The sequence below is a fragment of the Gavia stellata genome, chromosome 24 (assembly GCF_030936135.1).
Source record: "Gavia stellata isolate bGavSte3 chromosome 24, bGavSte3.hap2, whole genome shotgun sequence".
Classification (NCBI taxonomy): Eukaryota; Metazoa; Chordata; class Aves; order Gaviiformes; family Gaviidae; genus Gavia; species Gavia stellata.
In genome coordinates, this window is record NC_082617.1 from 9,785,165 (window position 1) to 9,809,682 (window position 24,518).

The 24,518-nt window shown below is 47.4% G+C and overlaps 1 protein-coding gene across 2 annotated transcripts in view; it reads left to right on the forward strand.

Annotated features, from left to right (window-relative positions):
• COL5A1 (collagen type V alpha 1 chain) overlaps window positions 1-24,518 on the forward strand; it is a 160,616-nt gene that overhangs the window by 13,342 nt on the left and 122,756 nt on the right. The window lies entirely within an intron of this gene.

Genomic DNA, 24,518 nt, shown 5'->3' on the forward strand with positions numbered 1-24,518 from the left:
TAAAGTCTAGTGAGAAATAATCATAGAGGACCTGGGAGGTGAAATAACCTGCTCTAGACAAACCACGGTCCTCATCCATGCCCCTGGAAATCTGCCAAGCGATGGATCGGCGGTTCGGAGGGAAGGGGCATACTTGGTGTGGGTGAGGCTTACGGGTCCGAGAGCATCCTGCAGTGCTGAGAGCAGCTCTGCGTTACTGCACTCACCATCTTGTTGGGTTTAAAGCCTCCCAGAGAGCGGAGAAAAGGGATGGATGTGGGGCAGGAGCTGCTCTGGAAGGCAAGATGTCAGTCCCTCTTGGAGAGGAGGCACTGGAGGAAAACTAATGCTCCAGCAAGGTTTGGGTGTGAAAAGCAAAGCCCTTTTCCTTTGTCCTGAGGGCTGCAATAGGATTATTGTAGGTGTTTGCAGAAACAACAGAGCTGAGCCCAAAGGTAAGGGTGCAGGGCTGGAGCGAGGAGGACTCGATGTGGAACTGCAGCTCCGGCCTTGGTGGAGCCTTTTCACGGAGGCTGGTTGGTCCCGGTTAGCGTTATGCTCCTGTTCCGTGCCACCAACCTCAGCAATGCTTAAACTGGGTTTGTGGCTGCTTTGAATTGACACGGTGGTGAATTTGACCTGTAATGCCCTGGTTTTAATATAAAATTGTTTTTATAATGTGCATGTAGCGATAGACTTGCAACTGGAACTTCTCTGCATGCATCCCCTGATGGTTTTTGACAGGAATGGGCAGGAGAAGTCAGGATGGCACTGGAAGAGGGCTGAGTTCTTTCCAAACTCGCATGGGTTTGTCTTTGTATACAGCTGATGGTACATTTTCTGGGATGTCTGTCTAAATGTCAAAGGGAACATCTCCTTCCTTCTCCTTGCTCTGGCAAAGAGATCTCAGCATGTTAATGAAGGGAAGAGGAACATACTGTAAGTGACCTCTTTGCACTTTTGTAAGGACAAAATTTGTTTTCCTGTAGCTATGAAAAGTCTGTCTTCCCTTTGAGTAATAAATGAGGGCACATAAAATGTACACAGATTACTTTTAAGCTATTGTGTATACCCTAGTACAAAGTACTTCATGTATTGCTTATTTTAGTGATGGAGAGAATATCAAGTATGCTCCATGTATAAATTGGTCTTCTCAAAATATACTGATAACTCTTGGCATTTGCCTTGTCTCCAATTTCCTAAATATTTTCTTACCTCATTTGGCTGCTTCCGCTACTCAACATGCCTTTTTCTCATCTGTATGATGAGTGGTGCTGGGCTGCTGTACTTGTCTGCATGGATTGATGCCTTGATGTGTCATTTGCCTCTTTCTATATGTAAAAATACCAAATATTACTTAGACACATTCACGAGTGGATGCACAAATGATTGGAAGTGTCAGCATGCACTTTTCCAGATGGTGGAGGCATGTTCCTTACTTCATTTATTTCAGATGTCAGACTCAATGAAATTAATTACTACCAGACTTGCGCTGAAGTGACGGAGCGATTCTTGTCTCCGTTTCACCCGTGCGGGGTGAAGCTGCACGCTCCGTAGCAGGAGAGCAGCCCTCAGGAGTTGAAACGCAATCCTTAAACTGTGACTCCAAGCAATGTAAAGAGCTGGATTTGCAGCAGGATGACTAGTCTTTATTTGATTTAATGGGGAAAACTGGCTTTGGCCTTGGTAGGGAGGGATGTCTCCTGGGGGAAGAATGGCTTGGTGAGTGAAAGACTGGCTTGGTCCTGGGTTTCTTCTCTGCTGTGCACGGCATGAATGCAGCAGCTTGCCTGGGAAGTGCCTGGCTGTTGCCCTGCTTGTGATTGCAGTGCTGGTACCCGGGTGCTGGCTCTGGCATCTCTCGTAGCACTCCAGTAAGCTCTAGATCTACCCTTAATCTTTTGCCCTTCTGTTTATCTGCAAGAGGATGCTGTTGGGTTTTTCACTTGTGCTATGTCTCAGTAAGTTCTCAGGCTCTTTGGGGATAAGAATTGAAGTACTCAAGTTGGGCAGGGTTGTAGAGAAGTTGCTCTGGTCAGATGCTGGCAAAGCTCCAGGGATGGATGCTGGATTCGGGTGCCTGAGTTAGGGTAATGAAGGAGTGAATTTCAGCTTAACAGCTCTCTGAATGAAAGCTCTGAGCTCTCAGCATTTTTGGAAACTGGGGTGGGCGGGTCGCAAGACAGTCCCATTGAAATCGAAGCAGTCACGGAAAATGTAGTTCTTGGTTGCTGCTGGGTTTTAGTCCCACTGCCTGTCTGCATCGTGGCTGTCCTGGTTCCGGGAACTGTGCAGAGCTCCAGGGAGTTGCTTGGTATTTCATGCAGCCCCTGGGTCAGAGGCAGAGCTGGGAGGCTTCATCCAGAGCCTTAGAAACAATAACTCTGCATGCATTTTAAAGTGTTTAGTTTTCCACCCTGCATTTTGCTTCATATAAAAAGAGAGCGTGTTCTTGTAAGGGCTTTTCTAGATAATTCCTTCTAACAATGCTTTGCATTTCTCAAACACCTTTGTTCTTCTTTTCAGAAGATACCTTGCAGTAAGTCTGTTAAGCAGATCACCAGTTTGCCATTTACTTTAGGGAAAGAGCTGTTATCAGAGAATTTCTAACTATGCCTAATTTAGAATTCCCCCATTTTTAACCTCGTGGTCCCCACGCCTCTCAGGCTGTTATCTGGGCCTGATACTCTCTTCCTTAGTGGCCACTTCTTCCAGTGTCTCCCAACGCTATTTGCGAGCCCTCCCTTCCCTACCGTACCCAGAAAAATAAACAGCCCCGTCTCCTTTTGCCCTCTATTGTTTCTCTCTTTTGTGCTAAGTACAGTAATGCCTCTGAGCTACCCCAGGGCTCCTGCGTTCCCATGCTTCCCCATCCCTCTCACAAAGGACCTCTTTTCTCCCTGCCTTCTGCGTGTTGGGGCTCTGCAAATACGTGCCAGCAACCCTTTGCTCTGTATGAAAATAGCCCCTGCCTTTTTGTAGCTGTCACTTTTTTGCTCCTTTAATTAGACTTGATCCTGCTTGTATCTTTTTTGCCTTTGACCCTTCTTTTTACAGCAGCGAGTAAGTTTTTGAAAAGTTTTTCAGCTCCCTTTCTACCTGTGCATACCCAGCTCTGCGCTGGCTCGCACAAGTCTTCTCTCTTCGGATTAAGTAGGAGGGAACTTTAATTGCAAGACTCCAAACTTTCCCAAATATTTCCTGCTTGCGTGTTGTAAGGCTCCCCTGGGACGGGACTGCACACTTGTAGTTCAGATTATCTTTCCATCTGCTTTTGCCTGAAGCTGGCAGCTATTGGTGTGACTCTCAAATGCTTGCCTCTGTGGGTATTTTAATACTGCTGTCATTGAGTTTGAAATGTTCTTACTCAATGGCATCTTCGTTCATCCTGGCTGGCTGTTTTTCCCAGATCATGTTCAAACAAAGGACCTGATAACTTCTTGTGCGCTGTCATGTGCGGAGACTCCTCTGCGTAGAAGGATCTTTCCCTGCAAAGAATTGCCTGCTTCTGTTAGGATTTCAAGGGAGTGATGCTGATTTACACCACCTGAGGTGGTAATGAGCTCTGGGGTATCCTGGTTATGTACAGCTAAGCTGTTTTCCTGTCTCATCAATATCTCATTAATCAGAATCCCTCTTCTGCTGGTCAAAGCCATGGCTTTCGCACAGGCAAGGACTTACCTGGGAAAATGTTTCCAGCTCGGTTTTCGGGGACCACCCTGGTGCGCAGGCTGGAGCAGCATCCCTCGGCCACCTGACCCCCTTCGCGGTCCCCAGCCGTAGCGCCGTCCGTCCTGTCAGCCAGCTTCTTTAGAACGTCTCTGCAGATCCAGCTTCATCCCCTGCTGCAGTTACTGCCTCTTCCTCCCTCTGCCTTCAGCTCTTCGGCCGGCTGTGCTGCTGCCTCGAGCTGATACCTGCGATGGCCGGTGCCAGTGTGATGGAGACTGGCGATATTTCCGAACGCGTCTCGGAGCCAGCTGTCCTTCCGGAGCATCCTTGTGTATCCCTCGGCTTTGTGAAGGGCTCTCTTTCTGGTGCCTTTTCCTGGGTGGTGCTTTTATTTGTTTCTGAATGCAAAGGTGTGTTTGGTGGAGGAGATCAGTGTCATATGCTGCTTAACCATGGTGCTTTCTGAAGTGAAAAAAACCACTTTGAGATGCTGTATGACTTCTCCAGGGGAAAGAACCACAAAGTGAGTTTGCCCCAGTCAGCTCTCTGCTGCTGTGCGGATCAAGGGCCTGAAAGGGGATCTCTTCCCCCTGCCCTTTGCCGAAATGTGAGGAGGAACAAGGGAGATGGGAGCAGTTTAACTGTGGGGACAGACGTGCTGGTTCTGCTCACAGCTCTGCTGGAATGGGACAAACTCACCCAGGGGACAGAGGATGGAGTTGAAGGAAGGGGGAGCATTGCAATGGTGCGAAGTGGTTTGCAGCGTGCTTTGCTCTGTGTTTATTGCCAGACCTTGATTGATGAAATGGAAAGAAGCAAACAAATGAGAATTCCCCACCCAGGTCTGCCCTCGGGTGGGCTGCGTGCGGGTGGAGGTGGCCAACAGCGGCTTTTTGTAGATGGTGCCTGTGAGCAGATTCCTGCCCCCTGAGCTCCTCTGCTCAAAACAGCCTCGACTCTCATTAAAAACTGTTAAAGGGCAGTAGGACATGTTAGTTGTCATCCTCATAGAATGACCGACACGGCATTACGGAGGGTCTGCTGAGTGGCGTGGGAGTTGAGGCAGGTTCCTTGTCCATGTGCCTGGGGGGGAGGTTACGATGCATTTAGGAGCAAATAGCAGTGGCAGAAAAAAATTTCAGTTTAAGGCTTATAAAGCACATGCTTAATTAACATTTAATGTCCTACATAGGTGATTAAGGGGAGGTTTATTGGTTGGTCAAGTCAGTATGATCTAATGTTCAGAGCTTCGGAGGAACTGCCTCTGCATCTCTCACTGACTCCTGTGACCTTGCTCAAGGCCACTTGTATTATTATCCTGCTTATGATAAAGGAAGAAAATAAATTTAACAAGAAGTGTTGTGAGCCTTTAAAACAAATAAAGGGGATAATGTCAAGGTAAATGTCTTATGCTACAGAGAGAACAGTTTAAAAAGTGGTTAATATGTCAGGGTATTGATTTCTATGCTGCTTTTTACTCATCTGGTTTTCACCCGCTGCATTTTTGCACCCTTTGGAAGGGTGAGAATGATGTGGGCTCTGCTTGCACTGTAGTTAGGAGTCACAGGTAGAGTACACATCAATACCGATCCACGTTCAGTCTAGCTATGCCAGATCGATCATTTGAAGCCAAATGGCTTTCGGGGCTGTGCAGCTCAGGGCGGGAGCTGAGTCTCAGCCCTGGAGCTTGGGGCACTGACTTGGCTAGAGGTGCCCGAGGTCGCTGTGATCTTGCTTAGGTGTCTCTATATGCTGTGATTGCGTTGCTCAACATCATGTAAATGAATGCTTGTTGTGCTGTGTTCTCTTAGACAAATTTATTTTTTGATTACCCATCTCTGAGGGACAGATTCTGCCAGCCTTCTCACCTCACCTTAAGTAAATTGCCACTGAATGTATTGGGATTGTTTGAAAGCAAAGTAATAGACCATTCCTCAGTGGGAATAGGGCCTGGAAGAGTTATGTGGGGAGCATATGGCTATGCCAGGTTTCTGCAGAAAACCTCAGCTCTGCTAAGCTGTTTTATTTACAAAGCTGGAGTTTAGTTGTTTCCCTTTAGAGACTTCAGTTGTCTGATGGAAAACCGTTTCTTCAGTGTTAGCGAAAATCAAAACAAAACCAAAGTTGTCTGATGGAAAACCGTTTCTTCAGTGTTAGCGAAAATCAAAACAAAACCAAAAAAGCCCAGCTTCTAGTGGCCAGTATCTCAAGGTGTTGCTCTTCTGCACTTTGTTCGCTTTAGATGGAGTATATCTGTGTAGTTGTCTGTGATTTGTGCCCTGGGAACTCAGAACAATTGGAGAAGCGTTTGTTCCTTGATAAAATTCTGAATTCCTTTCCAAATTTCGCCCCATTTTAGGTTGGGAGGCATCAGGAGAGTGGCCCTGCAGTGAAATTAATCTTTCAGCATCTCTTTAATCTATCTTCTGGCTTTGGTCTGAAATGTGAGGAAGAGCCTGTATTTGGGATAAAAATTGCATTTCACGACTGCTGGCAGTAAGACTCAATTTTCTTCATCTTTGATCTTTCTTTAAAGCAGCACCAAGACTTTGTTTCATATTTGCTGTTGAATCTGACCCCTGGTAGAGCTCTGAAATAGCTCAGCTCTGGATGAATCATCACTCTTTACACCCAGAGTCCCTATGTATCTTCCTTCTTTATTGTTTATATTGCTAATTCCCCAAAATCCGTGCTCTTGGGTTTATGCACTCCATAAACTATGATCTGAAGAACAAGTTCACTGGCAACCTGGGAGGGGGAAACCTGCATTGAAGGGGGACAATATCTTGCTGGGCTTCCCTCTCCTGCCCGTGCCCGAAAAGGCAGAGAAAATAAAATGTGGTGGGAATTGCTGCTGAACGTGCAAAGGGTGGGCCAGGTTGCTCTGCAGAAGTGTGAAAGACAGACGTTCATCCCACCGGTTCCCTTCGCCAAGAGCGTGCACGTGCCGCCCTTTATGTCGCACTGTTTGTTTGGTGCTTTATTTATTTTTCCTGCCTGGGAAGGAGAGTTTGCCCAGCTGCCTGTCAGGAGCAGGCAATGGTGGTTTGAAGGGCTCAGCATCCTACTGCTGCCAGGGTCTGGCTGTCTTCGCCCGCGGTGGTCCCCACCCCGCGGCAGTGCCAAGCACCTCATCTGTCTGCCAAGCTCCTTTTTCAATGTCATCTAAGTTAGTTGCTTGCAGTTAAGAAGCCAGAAGTATCGTTTCCTGAAAGCACTTGGAGTATATAGTATTAGGAGATGAAAGGCATCATTATAGCAGTCTGCAAATGTTACAGGCCTGGCTGATCAAAGTTGTGATTGAGCTCTTTAAACCTCCAAGTATGATGAAGAGGTCATGCCATGAACCAGTTCCAGGCAAGTCAAAATAAGCTTGAGACTGGAGTTGACCTCTCCCAGATGCAAGGCTTTTTTGCTTATGGCCTGAGAAAAGATAGAGCTACTGAAATACAAAGCCCTTTTCTTACCTACAGAAAGAAATGCAACACTGGTCACTGTGCTAGCTGAATATTGCATGCAGAAATATTCAGTTGCTTCCATGCATTAGCTGGAAAGGAATCAGTAAAGGAAAATATATTTTAATGTATTTTTATTGGTGCTTTGGGACTGGTTTGTGGGATATTTATAATCTACCTTTTTACTAGGAGGGAGCACTAATAGCTTTCTTGCTTGAGTTAAATGGGTTTGCGGTGATTCAAGTTATCCCTGCGAATGCAAATATCGAGGGTCACCTTTCCATCAGGCCCCCAGGAACATCTTGCACTGAGACTTGTGTTTGAAGCAACCAGTAATGAGGCACCAGCTCTCAGCGCTGCCTCCTTATCGTGAAGGTAGCAGCTTCCAAAGCCAGCATTTGCTGGCTCTTTCCTCTCTTCACATCTGTCCTGGGGGTGGAAAGATCAATAGGAGGGGTGAGAAACTTTTCTTGCTGTTCTAGCTTAGCTTTATGGCCCTGGATAGCTTCATTTCTATTCTTTCTCAGCTGTGCTCTGATGGATTGTCTTGCTTTCAGTAACTTGAATCCCACTCAAAAGGCCTCAGGAGCACAATAAAACTGTAAAAAAAGAGAAAGAAAAAGATATTCAGGAAGTGATTATGTACTTCAGCCATCCATTGCTAGATACCAGCCAGTGGACATGATGTGGTGGTGGGTGGGTGAGATGGACAATCAAATCTCTGAGCTGCATGTGCAAAATGAGGGTCGTGCCTGGGAGCAAGCGTGGTCACTGGTCCCTCCCTGCATGCTGTGAGCAAGGCTGTGATGGGAATATTGTGTCTTCATCTCCTTTCTTGGAAGATTTGGCGAAGAGGAAAGGGATTTAGGAACCAGCGGCTGAAGCAGGGATAGGGCTTGGAGGCTGGGCTTGCCGGGACTCATTGAAACAAGTCAGCAGGGGAAGGTCCTTTCCAGAGGTTCAGGAGCATGAAGGGATTTAGGAGCTGAACTTGGCTGTTTGCTCAGGTTGGTGAATTTGGTGGGAGCTGAGTGCCTGAGCCAGGCCCCAGGGAAAGGGGGCCGTGTGGAGAAGTCCTGAAGGACCTGGTTTGGGGACCTTTACTGCACAAAGCGCAGCCGGAAAAAAGCCCGGGAGGAGGAGTGTCCCGGTGGGAGACGGGCTGCAGACCAGCAAATCTGTTGCTCGTGCAGCCTGTGCTCTGCTGTCACTGCCTCTCCTGCCTTTGCTGTGCTCCCTGTTGAAGTAAGGTCGCTGGAGGTGGTTGTCACCATTTTGGTTCCTTTCCAGCAGTGGAAAGAGGCAATTTTAATAATTGTATTGATGAGAGGAGCCTGCATGTGCAGGGAGCCCTGGGGATCTCCAGCGGTGTGATCTGGAAGCGTGCACAGAGGTGGCTCTGAACAAATCTTAGTTGTTTCTTACTGCAAGCCAGGAGTGGTTTTTCTTATCTTCCACTTCATCGGTATACTCGAAACCTCACCTTAAAACTGGGTTGTGCACATTTTTATTCTCAGTAAAGACCACCGTAAGTACCTTGGCATGCATTTATCTTGATCTTTCTATGCTAAGTGGATTACTTTTAGCCACATCATGTTTGTATGCTACAGTAAGACTTCAGAATGGAGGTCTGCTTTGCTGGGTAGTCTGCATGCGTTCAGGGAAAGACTAGTCCCAAAAGCTAATATATAGAGCAGAGCGGCATAAAAGTGACTGGTCCAGTGTCGCAGCATGGTGCTGGTGTTAGAGCTGAGAAAGAACCCGGCATGAGTGGGTATTTCTGAAGATGCCTTACCCTTTGCCCATCCGTTTCCCCACCACACAGGCAGAGGCAGAAGCCATCCCTCCTCCATCCCCTCGCATCCACAGGGAGATGGTCCCTTCCCTGACAGTCCCTTTGCCTGATTTCCCCAGGCAAGCTGGAGGGCAGCGGCAGCTCTGGTGCTGCCTGTCACTCAAGTAGCACTTGTCAGTGCTGCTGGGAGAACTCACAGTGATTTTTTTTTTTTTATAACTGTCATTGGCCTCTAATTAGATGGTTGATGCCAAAGTAATAATAATAAAAGGCTCTTTATTTAAAACAAACCCATGTGAGTAATTATGTAAATATTTGTCTGGGCCAGTGTTAGTCTGAGTCCTGGGAAAGCTTTTTGGATTGGGTATCTTGGATATTTCTTGTTAGCTTTTATAGTAGCATATTTCAATTTAGATGCTATCTTTGGGTTTGAATTCTCCTTCATGTAGAATGGAAGACCTGAAACGACATCTCAGCTATTAAGTGCAGCAGATGTTTCCAAGAACAGTCAATGTACAAATCGCACTGTAACCAGTTTAATAGAAAATATCTGAAGTGGGGGAAAAGAACATGCTGCTATGACCCAAATTTTTCTAAAATCAATTCTTGTCCCTCTGTGAATTGGTCACTGCTGTGAAACACCATAGTGATGGCTGTGGGTTTCGAGCAGATGAAGCCATGATCTTACAGCAATATTCATAGAATCATTAAGGTTGGAAAAGACCTGTAAGATCATCAAGTCAACCATCAACCCAACACTACCATGCCCACTAAACCATGTCCTGTAGTGCCATGTCTACATGGTTTTTTGAATGCCTCCAGCGATGGTGACTCCACCACCTCCCTGGGCAGCCTGTTAAATCCATCATCTCCTTGAAATCAGCTCTTGGAACAGTAGTGAGAGATGGTTTCTGATGGTGGCTTTGCTGCTTCCTGAAGGGTTTCTCCCCCATCACAGGTAGGATGGTGCAGGGAGGAGGGGGCTGGTGCTGGGTAATTAGCTCCTATTTAGCTCTTGATAGCTATTTGTAATGGAGATACTGCTCTGAGGGCATGAGGGAGTTAATGGGCTTTCTCCCCTAATGACTGAGGGTCAGAGATCACAAAGGCAGTCAAGGCTGAACAGGAGTTTCTTGATATGACCCTAATGCCCCTTGATGGGCTCAGTTAATGGCAATAAACCTCCCTCCACCATTTGGTTGCTGCTGGGGGGGTGCTGGGTGGGTGGGGAGGAATCCTGCACTTTTAATGCAAAACCTCACCCTGTGCCATTTCTTAATTTGGGCAGTAAGGAAATACACCATGTACTTGTGTTTTATTTATAATGGGATTGGAAATTGGAAAGGAATGGGAGCTGGAGTGTTGTATTTGGATGAGCCGCCCCTTCTGCATATTTGGACATCAACAGACTATATATTGTTCTAGTCGGACCATAAAAAACCTCAATTGGCCTAAAGTAAAAAAAGTTCATTCCCTGGTGATGTTAAGAAAGAAATCCATTTAAGCGCCTAATCAGGAATAAGATCTGCTGAATAAATATGGATTAGAACTGAGAAAATCATTAGGAACTAGTAACTTAAGTCATGAATTTCTCTCTGCTTGTAGACTTCCCTTGAGGGCATCACAGCTCTTTGGTTGGTTTGTGGTGCTTGCTGAGAACTGATGAAACTCATGGCTGCAGGTGGTTAATTCAGGCTTGCATCTTCCTCCTGCTATTCTTGCCTTGAAAGCAGCACCTGTGTTGTGCAGATGTGGGCTGTATAAACTCACAAAGGAACTAATGCTCCTGAGAAAATCTGGGAAAACAAGCTTCAGAAACACTTTCATGAAGTCAAGCAGATATTAATTTGAAATTTGCCTTCTGGCTATGTTTTTGATGAGGAAAATCAGATATGGATATAAAGTAAATGCTAAGAGTTCATTGATTTAAACATTTGAGAGAAAGAACTGGTTTTACAATTCTTTTCCTGTGTCAAAATATTTGAGTATACAGTAGTGCTGGAAATAACTGAGTGTTGGGCTTTCTTAAAATCATCCAGTGAAATACTGAAAAATAAAAATTACTTAGGCTTGGTCCCATTAACTTTATGGACAACTAAAAACCCCACAATGCATGGAAATGAGTCTTTATTCTAAATGTCTGTATTCTGGAAGCATCCCAGCTGGGCTACCTGTATGGGTGTGGGGTAGTGCCCCGCAGTAAAGTCCTCTGTGGTTTTGTTCCCTTTTAAGTGGCTGATGTGATGTGCCAACCATGCGATGCTGATCGCCAGCCTGACTGTAGCTGCAATGTTTACCATGGTGGAAATGATTGTAATTATGCAGGTGCTTGTGTTAATGTGTTTAATTAAGCTCATGGTTGGGCAATCCTCTTGCAGCACTGTAACAGAAATTAAAGGGCTGGGCATGGCTATAGGAAGGCTGTAGAGAGGGTATTATGCCAGAATGGCTAATGTTCCCCCAAAGCTTGTCCGTTTTGGCTGCTTTTTCCAGACTGCATTGGTCTAGCTGATAGAAGATGCTGTCTGTCCCTCTTGTCCCCTGTGTCCTTGCACCATAGCAGCTCCAGCCATGGTTGCTGGACAGCCTGCTCTAAACAGTACCTCTTTAGCATCTCCTGTTTTCCCTGAGTACCACGGGAAGATGCTGAGACGGAACGTAATCCTTTGCACTGCACTTGTGAGGGTGGTCCTATTTCCCTTGGCACAAGACTTCCATTTAGAAAGTGCCCTGATGAGCTCTTTATTTTTTCCTAACCATTAGGCGTCAAAGGACATGGCGTTGGGCATCCTATACGGATGTAGGCTGCTTTATGTCCATCCTGCTGTGTTCAACTGTGCTGCCAGCCACTAGCATGGGGGGAGGAGGAGGAGAAGAAGCTCTGACCATGGCTCAGTCTGTTCCCAAACTGTCCTGACATGCATGTAGACTGCTGAGTGCTTGTAAGCATCCAGTGTAGATGGGCTGGGGGGCTTCCTGGGTGTAAGGCATGACTGTATGTCTGCATATGATGGCTCCAGCCTGCCCGATGCAGTTCCTATCCCATGTCTGTGAGTGCTCAGTGACACCCCTGGGATGCAATGAGATGGTCACCCACATAAAATGACCTAGAGGGCTGCAAAGTATTGCTTTTGCAGGAAAACCACAGGTCAGCTGTTTGAATTTTGTCTGTCTCTCTGGAAGGTGTTTTTGGGAGGTTTTGAGAGAGGTGTCAAGCGGAGGAGGCCACTGCCTTGGTCCATGTCTCCCTGGTTTCATCAAAGGGTGATGCCCTTTGTGTTCTTGATTCAATGCCAAGTAGGTTTGGATACCAAAAGGAGGGAGAAAGGTGCCCTCCGTGATGTGCTACAGCATCTAGGAGCAGCAGGCTGGAGCAGATGGTGGCCCTGGCAGCGTGCTGTGGCTGGCAGCGGCAGAGGGAAGATGCTCACACTTGCTCTGACAAAGAGACTGTTATGTCAGGTCTTCGTGTATTATTTCCCCCTGTCTGGAAGATGAGCATGCCAGCTCCTTTCTTCCTTGCAGGAGTTACTATTCCGCACCCCATTAAAAGTGGTTGCAAAACTTCTGTTGACTTTAATGTACTGCAAGATCAGGCCCTAATTAAATCTTGCAAAGAGCATTAAGTGGATGATCATTACAAAGTACTTTGAAAATGCCAATGCTGTCCAAGTGCCGGATCGTCTGGAAACACATGGCACTCGGTAGAGCAAAGACAAAAGGTTGAACTTTCCTTTTCCCCTGCCAAATGCACCTGCTTGAGGGCAGTGAGGAGCCGCAGTGCTGGCTGCAGCTGGCTCGGGGGCGAGTCCCATGGCAGCGCCGTGACCCTGGGAAAGGCAGTGGCTATCCTGTAAGGCCCAGCCAGAAAATAATGATCGCTTATAGAAGTAGTGACTAAGGTTTTGCTTAAAGCTGTCGTCAGCCTGAAGTGAAACCTGTAGTTTGGTTGGGTTGCCTTGGCTGTGCAATGTGGTCACAGTGGAGTGTGCCTTGGAGGTCCCCAAGTGCTGCTGATGTGTCTGCAGTCGCTGAAGCACTCCGCTCTGCGTGCGTGGTCCGGGGTTCGAGCTGTGCGCTCTGCCTCGTGACAGGACAGCTCAGCGTGGAAGAGATGCTGCCTGTGGACATCAAGTCCTGTCACCAAGCTGGGCCACGTGGTCAGATGTCTGTGGAGATACTAGCTGGTTCCTCATCGCCTTCTGAAGAAAAGCATGAGGTGCCGTAGGTGGAGAGGGGACAGTTCTCACATCAGAGGGTTTTCCCCCCCACCTCAACCTGGAAAACCTCAATGCTGTACCTGCAGAGCGACTTTCCAAAAGGCTGTGCCAAGGTTTTGATCGGAAGAATGATGGATGTCTTGGATGCGATTTCCATCTCTTGCTGGTACACCTCTATGTGCTGCCTCGGGGCTGAGGCAATCCAGGGGCCTTGCAAGAGTTTTAAAGTGAGTTTTTTGAGTAAAGGAACCAGAGACTTGGGGTGGGAGGGCAGGAGAGGAGAGTGCCTGTTCTTTTGCACATACCTTGTATCCCTTTATGGCTGGCTTTCAGGAACTGCTCCTACAATTGAGCTCTCTTGAAGACCTCTCAGTTAATCATTCAGTAGATGGAGTCATGCTTTGTCACAGTTTCCTTTTGCAGATCTGCTGAGCGTGTGAGTTTGTAGTTTTAATAACCCTAAAAGTTTTAGACTCCATTCACCCTTACTTCTTGTTTAAAGGGCAAGACTCCTGCCGGTAATGAAACTTCTGCTGGAGAACTTCCCAAAATGTCACAGTGACCCAGAAATACTTGATCCAGCTGGCGGGGGTTGGGAAGCTCCCCCTGCACCCCAGCTAGCCGGGGAGCGGGGCTGGCCGGCATCAGGGCAGCGCGGGGCCGTGGGCAGGGTGGTATGCGAGGCATCTCCGCTGCAGCCTGGGTGTACAAGCAGAGGCACCGATGGCGACTGAAGCTGGTGATTCACCTAATTCTTTTGACCCCGCTGTCAGGACGGGCCCGTAAAAACTCCTCGGACACTGAACAGTCGCGCTGACGTGGGCTGGGGGTTTGGCAGGGCTTGACTTGGGCTCTGCCTTAAAAGGCTTCGTGTTTTTCTCTTGAGTGGATGGGATAGTTTGCTGCCGCGGGGAGGGGGGTGGAAGGAAGAAGTCACGCTGTGACTTGGGGCCAGCTGGTGAATCCCAGTGGAAATCCCGCTGATCCATGCAGGGATGGGGGAGGCTGCCCGTGAGCAGGGGAAGGGATGCTGTGTGTTGGCTTTGCACCCTCAGACCTGCCCTCTGGGGACCCTGCCACTGCCCTGTCCCTGTGCTCTGGATTTTGTTCATCACCTTTTCCCAGGATTAGTGGGAACGGGGGCCGGCAGCTTCTTGAAAGGGGCAGAAGCCCCTCCTTTGGGTGCTTTCCCCCATGTGCTCTTGGCACCCAGCAGCGGGCTGTCCCCAACTTCCTGGTGATGGATGTGTCACTTGGCTGCTCCCTGGCCCGTGGAGAGACGAGCCCTGGCTCCCACGCCGGCGGGGTGGGAATCGCCCTGGCCAGAGCTGCTCCGATGTCAGACAAAAGCCCATCCTCCTCCCTGGCCCTTTAGCACCCTTTTTCCTCCGCTGAGCCATCCCCATGCTCATGGAGCCAGCCCTGTGCTGCTGTATCCCTCTTTCCCCTACCACGGGGGGAATCTGATAATCCTCAGTTTGTTAAAACGAATGGGATATTTGCTGCTCTTGAACGGGGCTGGGATTTCTCCCAAAGTCCTAAATGTTTGCCTGTTTTCGGTGCATTTTGTCTTTAAGTTTTGCGTGGCATTTGCAGCAGAGATTTTTTTTTTTTGCGGGGTTTAATTATATTCTGTGGAGGAAAGCCCTGCTCTTTGCTTGCTGTTAGCTGCTAACACCACTGCTTTGTTAGAAACCCAAATGATTGATTATTTTTAAAAAAAAGATTTACGCTCAAAGGAACAAAGATTATTTGATTCTTTGAATTTAATGTCATCTTGCAGAGCTGCTCCAGTATCAGTTCTGGGTTTCTTTCTTTCTCTTCTGGGATTATGCATATGATCTTTCGAATCTGACTCTGCATAATGGTTTCCTTTGTTCACAGTTGGGACTATTTGGGCCTTTAAAAAACCCCATAAGGGGATGATATGAGTCATTGGTGAAATATTCGGCTATCTAGAGCAATGTGAATTGACACAGCTCTGTTGCAGCTATTGGAACGGAGCTGATGTGCACCAGATGAGTATCTGACCCCTTTTATAGCTGGTGGTTTTTGCTGTATTATGCCCCTTCCTAGGGAACAAACTTCTATATCTTTAGTCCTGCAGTTCACATTCCTCGATTCTCCTTCTTAAAATGCCTTTCCTCTTTGTCCAAATATATAATTTTGTTTTATTGGGATGCTGAAGAATTTAAGGGGCTGTATTAAGTCCATCCAAAGGATGTTGAGCAATGGCAACTGGAGCTTTATATTATTTTTTGTCTATATTTTGTCTTGGCCTCTGCCATCTTGTTTTAGTCAGTTATCCCAGGGCTGCACCTAGGAGGTCAACAGTGGTGAAAAGTGTTCAGGTAAGGAGTAGAAATCATGGAGATCCCCCAGGCATGACCCGAAGACTCCAGGCTCCATGAAAATCCATCGCTAAGTGAAGCAGCTTCCAGTTCTCATCTGTGTTTGGCTGCCTCTTGCGGGTCTCAGCACAGGAGCATTTACCCCTTGGTATTTAATTCATATGATAAGCCAAGACACTTATTTCAACCTCTGGGCAGCTGGCTGGGGAGTGAGAAACCCCAAAGGCAATGGAAGAAGGGGCATCCGTCTCCCTGCACGCTTTGCCTTGCTGGTCAGAGTTTGGTCCTTCAAAGGAAATAATTGAGTGTTTATTTGGTGCTAAGAATAAACTATTTTAGAAAAGTATTTAAAGAAGCAAAAGCTGGTAAAGATGGAAGGGAAAGGGTCTGTGCATTTGGCGTGTTTTCCCTTGCCGGTTTTCACGCAGAGCAGTGAAGCACCCACACGTTGCCCTACCAGTGGCTGTGCTGGTGCGGGGGCTCAGCCCCCTCCTGGGGGGGGACCCCGACCTTGGCTGGGTTTCCCGGGTTGGGATTAGAGTGTGGTGCTGCTGCTGGCTCACAGCTGGCTCTTCCTGGCCCTGATCACCGCGGGTGCTGCTGTGTGAGCGCACCCTGGTCTGACCTCTCACAGCTTGGGTGCTCTTTGGGCTTCTGTTGGAAATCACCTTTTCCCTGAAAAATATGCAATAACGTCTCCTCCCTGGAATGGGTTTTTGCTGTGCTTTCAGGGAGCTCTGCAGAATCTGCCTTTCCTGTTTGAGAAGGTAATCACAGAATCACTACGGTTGGAAAAGACCTGTAAGATCATCAAGTCCAACCACCAACCCAACCTCACCATGCCCATTAAACCATGTCCCACAGTGCCACGTCCACATGTCCCTTGAACACCTCCAGGGATGGTGACTCCACCATCTCCCTGGGCATCCTGTTCCAATGCTTCACCACTCTCTCAGTAAAGACATTTTTCCTAATATCCAGCCTAAACCTCCCCTGGTGCAACTTGAGGCCATTTCCTCTTGTTCTGTCGCTTGTCACTTGGGAGAAGAGACCAGCACCCACCTCCCCACAACCCCCTTTCAGGCAGTTGTAGAGAGCGATGAGGTCTCCCCTCAGCCTCCTCTTCTCCAGATGGAACAACCCCAGTTCCTTCAGCCGCTCCTCATCAGACTTGTGCTCCAGTGCACAATGCAGTGAGACAGGGTGGTGCTCTGCCTTATGTTGTTTGTGCAGGATATATTGATACTAATTGGGGAAAATATGGTAATAACTTCATACTTGTCATCTGAGTACCTGAAAGTGCTTTACAAAATTATGTCTCTTATACCTTGCAACACAGATGCTGGTTGCCCAGGATCCAACTCTTCTTTTTTTAATTTTATTTGATGTCTCTTTTTTTATCTCCTGCCTTTACATCAGAAAGATAAATTTCCTGTTCTTAATCTATTGAGTATGATTCCAGTTATTCATTGCTTTGCATCAGTTCCCAGTGATCCCCTTTGGCTTTGAAATGTATGAAACTATTCTTCTGGCTGAGGTCTGAAGTGAGATGGGTAGTTAAGGAAGCAGGGAGATCTGGGAAAGCTCTTGCAGGTGTCCTGAGCATGGTGCTTCCATGAACAGCCATGGGGCTGGAGCGGAGGGCCAGGACACTCAGGTCCAGTCGCTCACTTTCCTGACCCTGAGGAGTCAGGATGGTAGGGTGGGTACAATGGAGCCGCTCCAGCCAGCCTGGATGCTGATAGAGATCTGTGTGCAGGAGAAATAAGGCAATTTAAGCCAGGTGTTTAATTGTGGGCAGGTTAACTGCAGTGTATTGCTTCACTTTTTCACAGAAAATTATTCTTTCCATTTTTCTGTGGGACTTGAGATGGAGATCTCCTGTCTCAAGGAGATGCTACTCTTGAAATACTCCTTAATCCCTTTATTTACTGTCATTACTTGCTGTGGGATAAGATGGCAGGTTTGGTTTACACTGGGGAGGTTTAGACTGGATATTAGGAAAAATTTCTTTACTAAGAGGGTGGTGAAGCACTGGAAGAGGCTGCCCAGGGAGGTGGTGGAGTCGCCATCACTGGAGGTGTCCAAGGGACATGTGGACGTGGCACTGCGGGACATGGTTTAGTGGACATGGTGGTGTGGCGTTGATGGTTGGACTTGATGATCTTGCAGGTCTTTTTCAGCCTTAATGATTCTGTTATTCTGTGCTTGTTCATATAGGAAGGCTTTGCTTCCCATAAACCTGCTTCACTGGTGATGTGACACTTGTATGCAAATACCCAGACCAGTGGGTTGTTACGTATTAAATGATGAGAAAGTTGCAGAGGGCACCTGGAATGAGCTGGGAACATAAATGCTTATTCATTCTTCACCTTATGACCTCAAATCTTTGGCAATAATTGCACATAAACTATAGTATGACTAAGTGCTGTGTCATGAAGTCCTGAAGGTCTTTGGATGCCCTTCAGCTGTTATGAAACCAAATATAGAGGAATGGTTCTCCGCTGTTACAGGATGGTGACTTCTTCTCCAGACACCCAAATGTCTCAGTTATTGCATTAATACAACAGGTCAGCTGTGCGCAATAAATGTGTGTCTCAGGATGCTGATGAGGAATTTTTTCCACTTTGAAGGGTATTGTAAGGTAAAAAGTTGAAGAAATGGGATTTTCTTGAGTCTTAAGTTCTAAGAATGCATTCAGTGAAGATGCTGAAGGCATGCTTGATGTTGTCAGGTAAGACTGAATAAGCTACAGATGTACCTTAAGATGGCAGTGGTAGTTAATGGATGGGGAAGGCTTTGACCTCTTAAGCCCGATTTTGGGCGCAGCTGTAATGCAGCTGCTGGGTGGCAGTGCAGCTGCTTTCTTGTCTCGTGGACAGTGTGGTGCACTGGGCAGTGCTAGTGGTGTGTGTGCAATTCTGGTTGATTAAATGGCTCTGCTAAAACCTCTCAGCTTCTGGTTCATTGAAAATCTTTGGGGGGCCTCCTGACTGTTTTGGTGAGATGAGCCAAAAAGTGGTTGGAAAAGCAAATTTGTTTTCAGCAAGACACCAAATACACAGCGTCCTCTTGCAGCTCCACTGGAAAATGCGTAGAGGTCTGAAGAAGGAAGAGGTAGATCAAGGTGCTAACTCATTTGGAGTAAGCAAACCACTGCAGGTACAGCTCTCAGCGCCATGAGGACACTGGCCTGACTGGGGGTCTTGTTGACTGGTGGGTGCTCGGTCTTTCCAGGCCCTCGGAGGAAGGAGCAGGCTGGGCATGGCGTGGGAGCTCCTCTGCCGCTCTCATTGCTGCGCGTGTTCTCAAAGGGTTGGCTTTGATCTCACAGGATGTCAAGGCAGAGCCTTTCACTAGCAATCGAACGAATGCAATGGCGCCCTGAAGAATTGGGGGAGGTTTTCCAGATGTGCTCTCCGTACTACAGAAACAGCATTTCTGCTCCTTCCCGTCCCGTGCTGCAGACCCAGTTCTGGGGCATCTGGCACTGCGGGCTGGTGGGCGGCTTGGGGAGCCTGGATTGCCCTTCAGTCCTCGTTATCCATGTCCTCATGCTAAGTATGCGCTGCTAAGTTTGCAGTTGAGAGATAGTGTTGTGGCATTGCCAGCTTGCTGGGATTTGTATGAGGAGTCCTGTGATACCTAATGGGGTTTTCTTGCTTTCTTTTTCTTGAAAGTTTCTGCTCCTGGAGCCATGTGATTGCTTCACTTCAAAAAACAATTTAAAAACCGCCCAACTTCCTAAATGATAGCTGGAAAAGCTTGAAGATCACACTGAAACCGGGAGGCTGCTTTTGGAACAGGCTTATAAAATTTCATGTTCATAATTGGACTTTAATAACACATTTATAAAACCAACTGTTTATAGTTGGGAAAATAAATATACTTAAACCTTATAATTTACTAGAATCCAGACTCTTTTTGAATGCCTGGCTTTGCTTTTTGACCAGCGCATGTTGGTGCTGCTCAGTTCACCCAGATGGCTGTGCGGGGTGGCCGGGGAGAGCAGCCGCCTCCGAATGCCGCCGCGTAAAGCACGGAGGCCACGGAGAATGTCTATCACCAGCATGGCAAGGCTACAAGAGCTTCAGCCTTCAACTCAGTGGCAAGTTTAAATATTGCAGATTTCCTTGGGGATAAGGATTTAATTAAAGGCCTTGAAAAATGATGGGAGAAAGAATTGTTTTGAGGTTTGTTATTTGTAATTTTTCAGACACTGGAAATGTGGATATGCACAAGTAACATATAAGCGACTTATGTATCGTGGCGCGTGGTAAAGTCCTTTGGGGCCCATTCAAGAGCTTTGCTTCAGGTGTTAAAAATGATTATTACAGGCATAAGTATGGCTTAGATAAATGACTTCTGGCTAATGCTGTATGTGCATGGTCTACAGAAGGTGCAGGTCCATCTTGCACTGAATTTCAGTAGCACCATTTCCATTAGGTTCTTGGGTTGGGTGGTTTTTGGAGGGGGGAATACCATCTTATTTTCCTGCTGATCCATCCTGCTTTTAAGAACATCAAGCTGGGGAACAGCCAAGGGGGCAATGAAAGGAGAGGAGCAGGGAACCGGTGGCATGTGCCCTCTCTGGGCTGACACCCCTTAGCCCTTGCAGGGGGTGAAGCGAGGACAGCATAACTTCCCCGGGTGAAAGCAAAACAAAATGCCTTGGCCAGGGAAGATAAAATTAGGAGGGTCTGGGCTTTATATCAAGCTTGGTGGAGAAACCAAACTGTTTAACCTTTACATAATGCTTGTGGTGCATGCAAGAAGGTCTTTAACTGACCTTCACTGCAGTCGCTAAACAAGGGCTGGTTGTCCCCTTTTCTGCTCTGTCACTAGCAAGTGTAATGGCATTTAAAAAAAATCCTTGTTTATTATTGCACGCATCCAGAAGGATCAGCGGGGCTTAAGACCTCTTTCCCTTTTAAAATTTGATTTAAAGAACAGTCAGGAAAAGGAAAGGTGGGGATGAACAACCTGGCCACGTTGGGTATGGGGTTAGCCCGTGGGCAGGGGTGTTCAGTGTTCTCTAATATCCACCTTCAGATGTTAACGATGCTTCTGGTTCCTTTTGAGTTCCTTGGGGATATTTCTACTCCTGCATCCCACAGCTGAGTCCGAGCAGGCGGTTGAGTTGTGGTCGAGGGTGGTAGGACATGGCCACGCTGACCCTGTTTTGGCTGGAGCCTGTGCCCAGCCCAAAGCCAGTGAGCTTATTTCAATGAATGCTGCTTGATTTGCTTTAATACTCATGTGTAGGAAAGAAAAAGTGGCTCTTGGCCACTGCTGTGTGGGGGTAGAGTTATAAACTTAATACCAGCTGCCTCTGTTCCAGGTTTTAACAGGTAATTAAATAATTAAGAATCAGATTAACACAGAAGGATTGGTCTTGTGGTTAAAGCCTTGGTCAGACAGGGAGGAATTAGGGATTTAATTCCTCCTTTTGCCACTGTTGGCTCATCAGCGGGTCATTCCTATCCGCACTGTTAAAATGGGAAGTAATGCTCCTTTTTGGTCTTGTTCAGGGCTTTACATGCTGCTGGGTGCAGGCTTTTGGGGCAGCCTCTGATCTGATCTTGGTCTAACGTTGGCTATTTGGGGTTTGCTTCTTTGTGTGCCAGGTGTATTGCCACCCTCCTCTGGCACGCAGCAGGGACGGAGCTGCCGGTCTCTTTGGGGAGCCCTGTGCATCTCAAGGGAAAGAATGATCCTGTGTGTAATGTTGCATAGTAATGTTATTCATAAAATAGCAAGTAAAAAAAAAGCTTTCATAAAGCAACAGCTAATTCAGTTCTCGGATGAAGGCCAAGCCCAGTGCAAGTTTGTAAGAAATACCCTGTAGGGCCTGACTTTGGTCAGTCTGGTCTTTGTCCTTCTGTGCATGACACCGTCATAGCTCCTAACAGGAGATTGCTGAGTTTAGATTTGGCTGAAAAATCAAGGGGAAATAAATAAACTGATTAGCTGGGCAGGAACAAGAGCAGCTCCTGTGTGAAACTCATCCTTCTGGAAAGAGCTGGAGACTTCCGTGCTCCTTAAGTCCTACTTGGACTGATGCTCTTAGTGATGAAGCGCAACATGAGTGGTCTGTAGGGCTTCAGCTGGCTGCTCACCTCCTCTTTGATTTTTCAGGAGCAAGCAGAGGTGAGACGCTTGTGCACATCTGTGAGCAGAGGTTATTTCCTCTCCTGCGTGGTTTGCAGTCTGGGTACTGCACAAACTCTTATTCTACTTTAATATCTCGCTTTGACCTAATCCATCATAGCTATGGAGGTGTAGAGGATATTCCTTCAAAATGAAGATGAATTGCGTGTTGTGTTTGGAGGCTCACAGCAGCACAGGGAGGTAGGCAGATGCTGGAATCATCCTTTACAAATGAGAAATGCGGCACCAGGGCACTGGTGATGAGCAGGGCTTGCTCAGCGGGCTCCGAGCAGGGGCTGGAGCACCGAGCCTTCTACCTGCTCATGGCCGTGGCTTCTGGAGGAGGTCCAGCTCCCTCGAATACCCATCACCTCGCTATAACCGCTGCAGGAGCTTTTGGCAAGCAGTTGCCCTATGGCTTGCAAGCAGTGTCATTCTGTTAAGGTGTATAGAGCTGGTGAAATCCTCTGTTTTCACGTTGCACTTCCTTCTTGTCAATACACTGTACAATTTTAGCTATAAGATCATGACAATGAGCAGCATTTAACTTGTCCAGTGCTGTGCACCTCTTTCCTATGAGATGACCACGACTGGCGCTGGTGTCAGCCGGGGTTCCCTTGCCGAAGGAGATGGTGTTCACTCAGTTTTTTGTCATAACAGCAGCCGTGCTTTCGGATGATGGATTCTTCTGCAGACGTTTCTGTTCCTGCAAATGCCTCGGCCCCGCTGTGGCCGCTCTCTGCGTGATGGCTTATGTGCAGTGCTATGAGCGAGGCTCAAATCCCCCCGCACCCGGCGTGGGGACCAGGCTGATGTCAGGAGTCTGGAATTCACATCCCCTCCCCCTTGCCTTTGCCTTTTTCCCTTCTCCTCCCTAAATAAATGTTGGAGGCAGCTTGGGAGCTGGCTGATCTGAATCTCTTGGAGCACAGGGAGGAACTGGAAGTGGAGCTGGAGTTTTGTTGTAATTTTAGTTGCTTAAACACAGCTTGGGCTGTATGTATGCAGCTATTTCTGTGTGAAGTAAAACATGGTTAAAAGCAGTGGGAAGATCTAAGTGGCAAGGACAGCTTAGACAAATGCGTGTCATCCATATACTGTCTAACAAGAGTAAGAGAGATGAGGAAGCGTTACAGCTGTACACTGCTTGGGCCAGGCTCTCTCAGCTGGTTTATCATCTGCAGTGTTGACTTGGATTCACCATATGTTTGTAATCTCTCATTGAGGGCCCAGTTTCTCAGGATTGTGGAAACTTTTAAAAACTGTCTAACAATGTACATGAATTTTCCATGCAAATATTAGGCTGATCTACTTGGTAACCAAAACTTTTTATACTGTAAAAGATCTGTTCGTGCTCTTTCTTTCCCTTGTTGGGTGGTTTATTGTGTTTGGTGCTCATGTGCATGCTGTAGCCCTTCCCCAGGGATGCAGCCAGTTGCATATGGCATATCCCTTGCAAATCCTCTCCCTCTCTAGTCTTTCTAGTAACATGCTTGATCCCAACATGATGCCAATATTTTTTTTTCCCTTACAAGAATTTTTCCTGTATTATTTTCCTGCCCTTTGGGGGATCTGTCCTTTTTTTGCAGTAGCAGCTATGCATGCACCTTCTTGACTGCAGTTGAGCAGTTTGTGGTCATTCTGTGAGCTGGTAATAAACTTTGCACCCTTGGCCACGCAGCATGGCAAGATGCCCCGAGATCCTGATTGGAAGCTGGGGCAGCCAGCCCAGGGGGTTTGTTTTAGTCTGATGTTTGCAATGATACCCATCTAATGTGTGGCTGTCCTTGAGGATCTGAATAATATTCAGGGAAAATAATGGATCAAGTTGCAAAATAATACAGGTGTGAGATATTGTCCAGGCAAGGCTAAATGAAGCTGTTGTGCAGACATTTGCTTTGGGCACTGCTAGGAGTTTGAGTTGGGTGGTTCATCTTTCTGACAGCGCTTTGCTCCAAGTATCTAGTCAAAATTCAAAATAATTTCTTTTAAGCGTTTGAAGTCAGATCTGGTTATTCCACTTTTGGAGACACCACCTCTCCTGATGTGAGCAAGACCAGATTAGGAAGTTAATGAGACGTATCGCTTGCATTACTTAATCAATGTTCTAAAGACCTGAACATCTGGAGGTGAACGAGCTCAGACTTTGCTGGTGTGGGGAGTGCTGGGTGTGAGACAAGTGCTCTCTGATAAACTAGTTTAATGTCTGTGGCAGCGAGAGCCTCGGTCAGGACACGAGCCTAACGGGATGTGGTGGAGGGGAGGGCTATTAAGGAAAGGAGCCTTTTGCTTCGTGTTGTTAGTCAAAATGCCCGTGCAGCTGGCTTGGAGGCATTGCCAGGTACCGCACTGCCCAGAGGAGGGGGACAGGGATGGTGGATGGGGCACTGTGGTGGCTGTGCTGTGCCCTGCTGCAGCCTGCTCCTGGCCAGGATGGAGGTACATCTCCATAGTCTGCCCTAAATTCCTAACTGAAGGGACAGACTGCATGATGAGGCCACAGAAACCAGAACAAGCTTTTTCCCAAGCTAGGGAGTAACTGGATTTTTATCTCTTCTGTGAAGTGTATGTGTTTTGTTGGCCTGTCCAGCTGCACCCTTGTATGCACTGTGTGCGGAAATCCCAGTGTACCATGGAGGGGAAAGAAGGGGGATTAGTTGATGGGACTTGCCTGGGCTTGGGCTGAGTTGCGGGGCGGGGGGGGGCACTTGGGTGCCTGCATTGGAGTTCTGCTGCATCCCTGTCCTGTGCCGCCTGCCTTCACCCTGGACAGGGTGAGACGCTGTGCACAAACCCTTCCAGGGTCTGGGTGAGCCTTCAGGCAGCACGAACAACCACTGAGCACCAAAGCACTGTGCTGGGATACTGCTCTGCCATAACTGGTTTATACTCCAAG